General features: G+C 37.8%; 1 pseudogene; it reads left to right on the top strand.

The window, feature by feature from the left end:
- The window catches only part of LOC107707388 (POC1 centriolar protein homolog B-like), a 29,975-nt pseudogene extending 18,587 nt beyond the window's left edge, over nt 1-11,388 (top strand).
- The last annotated feature ends 748 nt before the right edge of the window (nt 11,389-12,136 follow it).

Consider the following 12,136-nt stretch of genomic DNA (forward strand, 5'->3'; position numbering starts at 1 on the left):
GAGAAGAGGAGGGGGTGAGATCGGAAACAGAAGTGCTGACTGCACCTTAAAATAAGTGGAAGTACAGTGAGGATGATGACAGGGTGGGACAAAATGTTAGAAATAAAACAATTATTTAATTGAATTACACATGCCAATTGTTACTTTTTTAGAATAATTATTCATTTGCAGCATCTTGTGCTATTAGTAGTGTTTTTTAGACACCAAGTTAAAAATAGTTCAAATTTGTAGCCTGTTTTATTTTATTATTATTGTTGTTGTTGTTTTTAATAATTAGTTAAAATATATTTTAAAAAGAAATAAAATAGTTTTAAAAATATAAAAATGTTATTTTGTAATTATGATTATTTTTAGTGTTTATATATTTGGTTTAATTAACTTTTTTATAATTAATAAAAATTCTAAGCAAGTGAACAGCATATTCCTGATATTCTTTCTGAATATCATAAATATATTACTCAAAATTTTCAACAAAAAAAAAAGTTTATTTTTTGTTTGTATTATTTTTTATTTATACTTTTATAATTTTTTTCAATTTTTTATAAAATATAAAAATAAAACTATATATAAATGAGATATTTTATGTATGTATGATTTTTGTAAAATTGTGTCAATTTTAATTATTATTTGTTACATTAGGTTATTTTAGGTAGTCGGTGGCATTATGTCAAAGATATGGTATATTAGCCATAATTTAGCCAGAACATGGGAGTGTATTCTGTCACGATCAGTCTGTATGCGCACAAAAGGTATTCTCGTAGCTTCATAAAATTAAGGTTGAAATGGACTATGTTAACGATGTCCTTACTACCTTTCTGGGCCTTGAATGTGGAAGTTCCCTTTCTGTCTATGGAGGGTCAGAAAGCTCTCGGATTTCATCAAAATATCTTTATTTGTGTTCCGAAGATGAACGAAGGTCTTACGGGTTTGGAACGACATGAGGATGAGTAATTAATGACAGAATTTTTGAGTGAACTATCCCTTTAAACAATGTTAGCTGCTTTCATTGTAATGTTTGACAGTCAGCCTCTGGCATGTCATATAACCTTAGTCAACTTAACCCACTTTCTTTTCACACATTTTATGAGAGTTTTATATGACAAAGCTATTAACACAGTCAGATCTCCTACTGTCACTTAAGATTGCACAATGTGCCACATGTACAGCACACAGCCTTTATGTGTCAAACATTTTTACAGTATGGTAGTACATCATGTTCTCATTTAACCTTGTGCAAGTGCTTTCTTATCTTTTTTCTCCTACACATAAAAGAACATTTGATTGTGAGGCCACAAAAAGCAGAAGAGAGGACGTGGACTCTCTCTCATGGTGTGAACAGTTTGCCGATGGGGATTTGATCCAACACGTCTCAATGAGGTGTCAGTTGGCTGTGTGATATCTCCTGCTGATAGCAAAGTTTTTACAGGCAGTGGGCTGTTGACCCTGGTGTTAATCATTGGCTGTAAGATCAGTAGAGTTGTGCATTAAAGCCAAGATAAGCACAGTGTTTAGGTGTTCATTGGACAGCCAGTGTTTTGTTTTATTTTATTGCAGTTCTGAATTTCCAATACTTTTGGACTTTGGCTCTTTTTTTCACCCTTTGCTTGTGCAACCTGGCTGATATGTGATGATTATCAGCATGTGTTTGCTCATAACCTTTTTTTTCCCCTATGAATAGTTTGGTTATTGGTACCAGTCTGGCTTCGGCTCTTCACTGTGATGTGTTAAAGTCCCTGATTATAGTAGTAAATATAGGTGAATGACCTCATATAAGGTCAAAACTTTATTAGCTGTGTAATACAGTTTTTTGTTACTATTTGGCCAGTTTTATTGATGATATTATAGAGAGGACAGGAAATGATGAAGAAGAGGAAAACATGATGATACAGGCCATACTCTTTTTCACTGGGATGATATGACCACCTATATAATAAATTACAATAAATTATTATTTTGAAATTAAATCGAAAGGCAAAAAATAAATACAAATAGCAAAGTTAAATTATACAGTAAATATGTATATGTGTGTGTATATATATATATATATATATATATATATGTGTGTGTGTGTGTGTGTGTGATAAATATTTATATAATTGTATTGTATATTGTATGTATATTTATATATAAGATCATTTATTGTGTGTCTGTATTTTATTTTTTTTTATATGAGGAAATATTTTTTATATTTAACATTTTTCTTATATAGTATAATTGTTTTTAATTTTTTTATTAACTTATTTTAGAAAAATATGTCTCATAAAATATGAATATAAAATTTTACATTTTAAATTTCCCTTCTTCTTGTTTGACTTCTAGACAGATAGCAAAAGATTGACGTGGAGACAGGGATCGCACAGGAAGTTAAACGCATCATGAAAGCAGTCTGTGCAACTCTTGTGGCATTTTTCCAAGTCTTCTTAAAGGGTTAGTTCACCCAAAAAATGAAAATTCTGTCATTAATTACTCACCCTCATGTCGACAATAGCTTTGTGTGACAAACAGACTGAAGTTTAAATTGTTAATAACTTTTCTTTGAATCCAAGTAACTGTAAACCGTTGATTCAGTGAGTTGAACTTGAGAACTGAATCAGTCTGATTAGTGAATCATTCAGACTCAAACTCACCATACCTCTCTCTGTTTTCCCCATTCCTGCATGACCCACATCTACGGTGCTCTTAGCCAGCGGAAGGCAGTAATAATCAATTACCCACAGGGAGAACTGTGACATCAGTTACTCAAAGACAGCCAAATTTAATTTCCTGCCCTCCATCCGCAGCGTAATGCCATGTTAATGGTTTCCTGCTCTGAAACATTACGGCTGCCACAATGAGCATCAATTTGTATCTACTTCGAACAGCACCACAGTGAGCTGACCTGAGACAAACACTTTTCTCTGCCATAGACTGTAGAGTTTAAACGGTACACTGAACTAGCCTTTGCAGCTTTCTGCTTTTTAATTCATTTTATTACATTGATTAGGTAGCATTGACAATGTTGCTGCAACGTTATGTTTTCTATGACAATTTGTATTTTCTGTGAACTTTTTAGATTGAGGGAACACCAATGTGCTATTCATGAACTAATCATTCTTTTTGAATGTTGATTGCTTTCAATGAATTGGTCAAACGAGTTTTAGTCTGAATAAAAATAGCCTTTATTAGAAACACTTTCTGAATTAATGTTTCATATTTATCAAAAAGAAGCCCAATTGTAGCATTTAGCATGTTTTTGTCTTAAAGGGTTAGTTCACCCAAAAATGAAAATTCTGTCATTAATTACTCACCCTCAGTACTGTACCCAACTACTTTGTGTAAACGATAATTTATAGCTTAGCTAGCTTCATTTTATGAGTTTGCCCAACACTGAGGCCGACTGTGTGTCATGCAAAGCCTGTTTTTAAGATCTATATTTTTATCCACTCCTACAGTGGCATTTTACCCGAGGATAGTAAACGAATTTCTGTTTGTGTCTTTGTTCTGGCAAATTAAAATAGTGCATAAACTGCACCTTTAAGACTTAACCTTAAGTTTTCTCGCAGTGACTCATCTGTGCCTACTCCGAGGGGCTAAATTTCCTCCTACACATCCTCAGTTGACACCACCACCACCTACAACGCAGCCTGTTTGCAGTATGTTTAACCTTGCCTGCATTCCAGGCAACAGGGCACAAACAGTAACAAAAGGATCCGCGTCCCAGACAAAACGTGCATAAACTGCACCTTCAAGACTTAACCTTAAGTTTTCTCGCAGTGACTCATCTGTGCCTACTCCAAGGGGCTAAATTTCCTCCTACACATCCTCAGTTGACACCACCACCACCTACAACGCAGCCTGTTTGCAGTATGTTTAACCTTGCCTGCATTCCAGGCAACAGGGCACAAACAGTAACAAAAGGATCCGCGTCCCAGACAAAACAAGCATTTCAGGCGGCGTGCAACGAACTTTGGTCTCTCTCGCACAGTTATTTAATGCTGAATTTTTCCATCACGACTCTGGCGAGCACCATGAGTCACAGGCTCTTGAGTGTAAAATTAATAGAATTGTTTGAATGCTGTAGAACGTGCTGGATAGGGAAATGATGGACATGGTTTCCAAGAACTTGGTCGCTTTACTGTACTCTTCATATTCTTTGTGGAAAACAGCAAAGATAAAACTGATTCTCAGGCTTAGATCAAGTATGAGTATTAATTTCTTTCAAAGGAAAACATTTCAACTTTGGGGTCAGTAAAATATTTTTCTTTTGCAAGAACAAAAGACAATTCAGCTGCTTTAAATTGATCAAAAGTGACAGTAAGCACAAATGCATGCTGTCCTCCTCGGTCCGTTCGCTGCGGGGCCCCCTCAAGCATGTTGCAAGTTGCACCCCCCAAAGGATGGCCCTGATGACTGCCTTCCCTCACGTCAATGTCACCCAACCTTCTTGATGCACAAGGACATGACCTCAATTTTTTCTTATAAAGATATTTATATATTTCCTATAAACATTTTATTTTCATTTTCCATACGTTTTGGTTTTGTGATTCCTTCAACCAGATTTTGGTGCACTTGGAACCATTTAGGTGTGTGTGCGCAGATGCGCCTGATGACTCATCCAGTCTGTGGGATCTGAAACTGTGCCTCTGATAGGAACTGGGTCAGAATGCAGCATTCGTCGTCCCTCTTTGCCCGTTTTTGTAGAGGGATCCCCCTTTTCTTCAAATGAGGACAAATTCAAACTCTTGACTCTAATGTAATGAATTACAAAGAATCCCCTAATGATATTACATCATTCTGTCTGTTTGTTTTTAAATCCATCGCTTTTATTCCAGATTGATGAAGCAGGTTCATCAGTGCAGTTTGGTTTGCATAAGCGAGTTATATCATATCCTGTGGACTTGGCATTTAGTAGTTTCAGGTCACTGGTAGTATGGGCACTCATTGTGAACACAGCACATGCAGAGCGGATGAGAGGGTACTGACAGAGATCTGCGGGTTTTATTGCAGTGTTTGGTTGTGTGTTGTTCCCGATGAGGGCATACACTTCAGTCACAATCAAAATGTGACATAACCACATAGTCACAGAGCTGGTTATAAAATACTGCAGTTCTGTGGTATCTCTGAAAACGGATATTTATCTACCCTGAAGCCAGCGTGTGGGCGAGCGAAGAGTGGTTTGATGCGAGAACAGACGGAGAGGGAAAAAGGAAGCGTCTGCTTCCCCTACCATAGCGTGCGGGAACCATCTCTGATATTCCAATCTTTCAGTACAGCTTTGTATAATATCTTTTCATCTGGAGGACTAACCAAACAGCTCTGCTTTTGAAGCCCAGGGTCAGGGTTTGCATCTGTGTGTGTGTGTTTGTCTCAGAAGTGTGTGTTCCTCATTTAGGGACAAAGACCCATTTCAAAGCCCATTCCCTAAGCACCGAAGCACACCAAAGCAAAAAAGGGTCCTCTTTGGGCTTCACCCATCACCTGACCTGCTGTGTGAAGCTCATGGTGCTGCAGGCAGTTGTGGTCTCTGTCCCCTGACAGGATGTGGCCTACATTCAGAAGTGACAAGTGTTGGTTTCACTTTTCCACTAGTCCAGCCAGCATGAGGGGTCAAATCATAAAGAAGTGTCAGAGTTGGCTTGCAAAATAGCCGTCATCGTAATCATTGAAATAGGACATGTGCAAATATGATAACATGACATAGCGGTGCAGTGATTTTTAACTATGATGGACTATCCAGACTGTAAGGTAACCGGCTTATCATTCACTGGCTGAAATGTGTGTGTGTGTGTTATATACATATACATATACATATACATATACATACACACACACACACACACACACACACACATAAGCCAGTTGCAAATAATATTAACTTTGTGATATTCTAAAAGATATAATATTCTAAGATATTTGTGCAATGTACATTTTTATAAATTTTTTATAGATTATGCGCAAGTTAATATGTAAAGTATGTATACATTATTTTATATATAAAAAAAAATTTCCACAAATTAATATTAACATTTCTAATATTTCTTATTAATTGTAAATTATTTGTATTTTTTGGGAATTTCATTGAGCATTAAGAGTGTTTTAGGTTTAAAAAAGTAAAATCATTAAAATAGAAATAATGTCTTTTAAAATCTTTAATATTATGCTCTTTTAAAGTAATAGTTTATCCATTATCTTGGCAGGAAAAGTCATTCAGTTAAAACACGGAACAAAAGCATTTTTAGGCAATTTTTAAAATTGCAGCAAATATGAAATAGCATTTTTTTTTAAAGTTGCTTCAAAGTTAAAGTTGAGTCTTAAATTTGAGTCTTATTGAGTCGCATTTCCAGAGCTCTACACTTACTTTTCTTTTTAGGAGCACTTGTGTCACAATGTGTCAAAACTTTGAGCAGTGAGTAGATTTCTGATTAACATTGTGTTCAAGTAATCAAGAGATACTTTGTGATACAGTACTCAATGCTGCAAAAACACGTTGTAAGTAGAAACCTTTGAAGCTCCCCTGATCAAATATGCTGATCTGATCAGTCGCACTGGTGCTACTAAATATTTTTTTTATTTCATTTTCCATTTCAGATTTACAGATTATCTCACAAACTAGGTGAGTAACTCTTTACATTCTGCCTTCATCTCTCAGATTCTATGATACTGTGCTAGTGAAATGGTGAAATAAGTGGGTTTAGCTCACATTTCCTTCCAACTTTAATACTATCAGCCCTGTTAATAATGCAGGAAGCATAGGACATGTGTACGCTAATATGAAACTTTATCCGTCCAGTGACTGGAGCCAGATACTAGCTTAAACCCCATTAGCCAGCCTTTAACAAATACTTCACACAGCAGAAACCAGCCTCTGATCTACAGAAAGACTGTTAAAGGAAAGAGAGATGGAGTAGGAGTACTGAAAATGACATGGGGGGTATGAAAAAGCTAGCAGGTCAAAGAGCCAGTGCCTCCTTTGATATCAATAAGCATTTCCTTGTACAAGACAGCACACTTTAATGGTATTACATGGCATCCTGTGACAAAGACAAATATGTTCTGTCACAAGACTAGATCAGTCAGTGGTTTAGTGGCAGTGAGAGGAGGCGTATATGATTTATAAAAATAAAAACTAACCGTTTTTGGACTTTCAATGCCATCCTTGAGGAAAAGCATGCGCTACATCAAATGAAGGACGATTTGACATTTCTTTCACCGGCATGGACACATCATTCTAATATTAGCGCTAATGAGGAGCCAATATTGTTGTGAGGAGGGCGTTGAGAAAGTGTCTTCCCATTTCTTAATGAGTATCCGACCAGACACGACTTCAGCGGCTGCTCTGATCTTGTCAAGTATCCAGACATTATGCTCCATTTCCCGAGTGTTCAGTGAGTAACACTAAATGCCCCCAGAGTTGTTGGGGGGTTTTAGTGTTGTTGAGGGAGCTCATAAATATTCCCAATGGCCCAATGAAGTACCTGCTTAGCGGCCAGCAAGCCTGTTGACATAAATTATATCTGCGCTGGCATAAAGACCCTCAGTTTGGCCTCGGAGCTGAATGAATATGTTCAAACTGTAATGACCCACCTGTGCCCACTTCAGACTGCAACACTGTTTTTGACTGAACACAACAGTTGTTAATAAGGTGCACATTCTTGAAGGCAGCCATATTCTTCTCTTCACATATCACTTGCACTGTCACCAAAGGAACAGAATTAGTGTAACTCAGTGCAACCACAGGTACACTGTTGTCATGGCAACTGGTGAAGCAATCAAGAAGAGGTCACTCATTCACCCTGCAACACAGGCTAGTTTCTTGCCCAACCTGAGATCGAGTAAGAAACACTTGGCCAAATCTGACCTTTCTGCTTTGGCAAGGCAGCGTTATGTGCGCTTAGATATGACAAAACAAAGCTCTAATGTTAGAGCTGTTACTGCTTTGAAAAGGTTACCTCTGATTTTTCCTAGAAAGCCCTAGAAAATCATATAATTGCTTTTCTTATGCAATAAACCATATGGTCTGTGTCCATATAGACTACTGCTTGGTTCATTTTAGTGATTCAAAAACATACAGCTTTAACTGTAAGACTTAAATCAGTCTAGTTATTAGCCCCTTTCACACAGTAATACCAGTAAATTACAGTAAAATTACCGGAACGACTTTACCGGTAAATACAAAAATGCGCTGTTCACACAGGCAACAACGTTCTGTCTTTTTACCAGTAAAGCACCATTCACACATCAGTTCCAAAATACTGGGAAGTTATGTGAAATCATTAACCCGGAAATTACCTTTAGGCCCTGTTTACACTAGTGCGTGTTCGTTCTAAAACGGCGTTTTAAAATTAAAACTATCCTCGTTTACACTTGCATTTTCACTGCGTTTCAGAAATGTTCTCCATCAACTCTACACAACCGAAAAGTCATGTCACTTGAGCATTCATGTAGGCACACCAAAGAGCATGATGTTATTGTTTACACGGTTGTCAAGGGTACGCAGAGCGAATGTGGGCAGCCACGCCATCGTTTTCAAAAGTCTCTGTTTTGGTCCATTTACACTGAAACGCAAACCCGGATTTTTCAAACCAAAATGGGGTCTGCAGCATTTTCTAAAGTCTCTGTTTTTAAGGGTCGAAAACGCCGGAGTAGTGTAAACGACTTCAAACCAAACTACACAGCACAGAGTAAATGCATCATCTGTGTCAGAATGTTATAATTGGCCCAGAGTAGATGTCTTCCGTCAGCGCAATGAGCGCATCTTGTTCTGCATTCACACAGAGCACATTACCGGTAATTTACTGGTAATAATGTTACAACTTCTCATACCGGTAAATTGCCAGAATTAATTTACCGGTATTTTTGAAAAGGTCCTGTTCATACATGATCTGATTGTTTGGCAATGAAATTGCATATTTTCAGCATGAAATGAAAATTCACCCCATCTATTTTCTAAATGCATGTTATTGATTTTATTGTGAACAATATCATCCATGCAATGAAGTTGCTTTTTTTTTCCAAATGTTTTTTCTTTATGAGTAATAAATAAATTAAAATTCACCCTATCTTTGTAAATGCATGTCACTGATCTTGTAAAAAGGAATCTGAGCCAGAACTTGTATGATTCCCATCCGTGGTTAGACCCAAAGATTTGAGTTTTTCTGGTTTGAACCTTAAAATCGTGAATACATGTAGACCCTCACATTTCTAGTGATTTTAAATGACACACTGCTACTAGCACAGACATTATTTTCCAAGGACTGTTTTCCACAAAGAACCTAAATGCAGAATGTACAGAAGAAGATACAAGGTTTGGATCGTAGCTTGAGTGAGGTCTGAGCGTGAAGCGTGTAAATGAGGCTAGCAGATGTTGCCCAGATGTGGCTGGTGGGTGCCGGAGGACCCCAGAACGGACCCTTCCACACACTGACAGCTTTGTTCACCTCCTCCCCTCCCTTCCTAGGCTGTGATGCTGTCTCTCATGCCTGAGCTTTGAAGTCAGGACACTGCACAGGAAGTAAGGGGCTGCAATCGATTTTCTTCCCGCATTAGGGCAGGAATGTATGACCCTCCCCTCCTCCTCATCATTTTTTGTCTCTGTTCTAGAGCGGGTCAGGATTTTGTTGTATGCGTGATCGGTTTAGAGGCCCATGTACTGATTCCATGTTTCCATCATATCTTATTAGCAAAAAGATGATGTTGATGTGGAATTTGTACTTTTTTCCTGTTGATCTAATATGTGTACCACAGTGAACCTGAAAAATAAAATGGGTCATTCCGTGTCAAATCAACCAAATTTCAGAAACTTCCCCAGCTAAAATTTTTGATTTTGCTAATATTTTTTCTAAAGAAAGATAAACATGACATGGAATGACCCAAATGTCATTCCAAACCCATATGAACTTTTCATGCATGGAATACAAAAAGAGAAGTTATTACATAAAATAGTAAAAGTAAATAGTAAAAGTAATGCACTGAAATGTAGGCAAGTGAAAATATTCAACTGAAACAGGTGTTTCTGTAAACATATTCATTTTGGTGCTTCACTACATACAATAAAAGTGAATGGGGACCAATGTTTTCAAGCTCCAAAAACTACAAAAAGTACCCTAAAAGTAGTCCTTAAAAGTCTTATGAAGCCATGAAATAGCTTTGAGCGAGGATCAGCACAAAAATTTTACCTATTTTGAGGTGTTTATTGTTAAAAGAGCACCTGGGACATTCTGCTAAACATCTCTTTTTGTGTTCCACAGAAGAAAGAGTGTCATACAGATTTGGAACGTCATGAGTAAATGATAACAGATCTTTTAATTTTGGTCCCCTCATTCCTCAGGATGTAAGAAGCCATGACAGTGCAACAAGCTGCAGAGATCAGCCCATCTCAGGTCCAGGTCGGACTCATACGCGACCCAGAGAAGAGGAGGATGAAGACCAACAAGAAAGGCTTGCTGGCGGCATGACAACATCTAGAGAGGAGCGCTCGGGTATCCCATCAAACATTACTAGCAATCTGGAGAACATTGTGCGGCAGTTGGACATCCTGACCCAGGTGAACTGCTTTTAGGTCGAATAATCCTGTTTTCCTAGATCTACAGAGCAAATCACATCAGATGTATTTTGTTTTTCAAGTCAGATCCAATCATTACATTAGGAATCCTCACAATCTGGAATTGTGTAAGGGCAATAGATTTCCTCATGCAGATTTCGCAACGAGTTCAAGTTGGTCACACAAATTAACTGCATTGACCAACAGAAAGTGATTTCTGTGCGAGCTGTGCTTCATACATTGCTACACTATTGACAATAAACAGTGGACCTTTTTTGTCAGTAAAATGTGACTTTAACTGTTGGTTCTCTTTTCTCAGACCGTTGCCGTCCTCGAAGAGCGTCTTACGCTGACCGAAGACAAACTGAGGACATGCCTTGACAACCAGGTCCTGCTTCTGCAACAGACACAACAAGTGGATGGATCTGACGAGGAAGCCGAGGGACCGTCTGTGTGAGGGATACCCCGGTGGTCCTCACTTCAGTGGTAATTTCCTCTGGCCTGCAGAAGGGGACACGCCAAATTCTTCTCTTTTTTTTATTTTAGTTTAAAGACATCCAGCTGTGTCATTCCGGATGAGAACATTGGACTTAACAATGCAAAAAAAAGAACACAAGATGAAAAGACACAAAGCAGTATGAGGGAAGGGCAGGAGGGGGATTTGAGGGATCATACAGCATGCTCACCCAAAAAAAAAAGTCATGGTAAGAGCCGAGGACAGCTGCAGCTAAGACAACATCCTGGTCATGTTTTGACAGCAGCGAGCAAGACATATCAGAAAAGAGACTGATAGAACAGACAAACATGCACAGATTTTTACAGTATCCAGATTGGTTTGTGTCTGCTGCATCACATGTATTATGTAAATATAGACCATTATGAATGAATTACATCTTGAGTCTCTGGCGTGACTAAGTCCCAGCCAGCATGAATGGTTTGTGCATGTAAGGCCGAATAAGTGTCCTCAGAGACACTCACAGCCTTGTTTACTCTCTCTCAATCAGCCGCAGCCTTGTGGCTTTCCTCTGGTTGAAGGTCAGGCGGAAGCAGGGAGCCAATCGACAGAAGGGCCCAGCGGTTCTTGTTTGCTTTGTGTACCGCATCCTTCTGTGTGCAGCAGCTCTGCTAAACTCTTCCCAACAGCCTTACATAAAAACAATGCATCCAACGGCGGTGAAAACAAATCATTTAGACCAGTTTCCCAAGGGAAAAAAAGATGTGGCTGTCATGCTTTACGATGTATATTTTCTAGGGTCACATCCAGTGTTGGGCAAGTTACTTCCAAAATGTAATACATTATATATTACTAGTTACTGTCTTTTGAAAGTAATTAGTTACATTACAATATTACTGTCTCTGAATTGTAATGCGTTACACTACTTTTGAGTTACTTTCACCAAAATATCTCATTGAGGATTAGTGATGTCCATTACAGTGGACAGATGATTAAAAACCATTTTTAACCATTCAGAGTGTGATGTTACAAACCACTCTGGCTGATTACCTATGACCCTTTCTCATAAGTTAGTTTTATTATCCTTTTTATGTTTTTTTTTTTTTGACAGCATAAATAAATATATATATATATATATATATGTGTGTGTGTGTGTAAAATAA

The sequence above is a fragment of the Sinocyclocheilus rhinocerous genome, unplaced genomic scaffold (assembly GCF_001515625.1).
Source record: "Sinocyclocheilus rhinocerous isolate Xijiao unplaced genomic scaffold, SAMN03320098_v1.1 scaffold534, whole genome shotgun sequence".
Lineage (NCBI taxonomy): Eukaryota > Metazoa > Chordata > Actinopteri > Cypriniformes > Cyprinidae > Sinocyclocheilus > Sinocyclocheilus rhinocerous.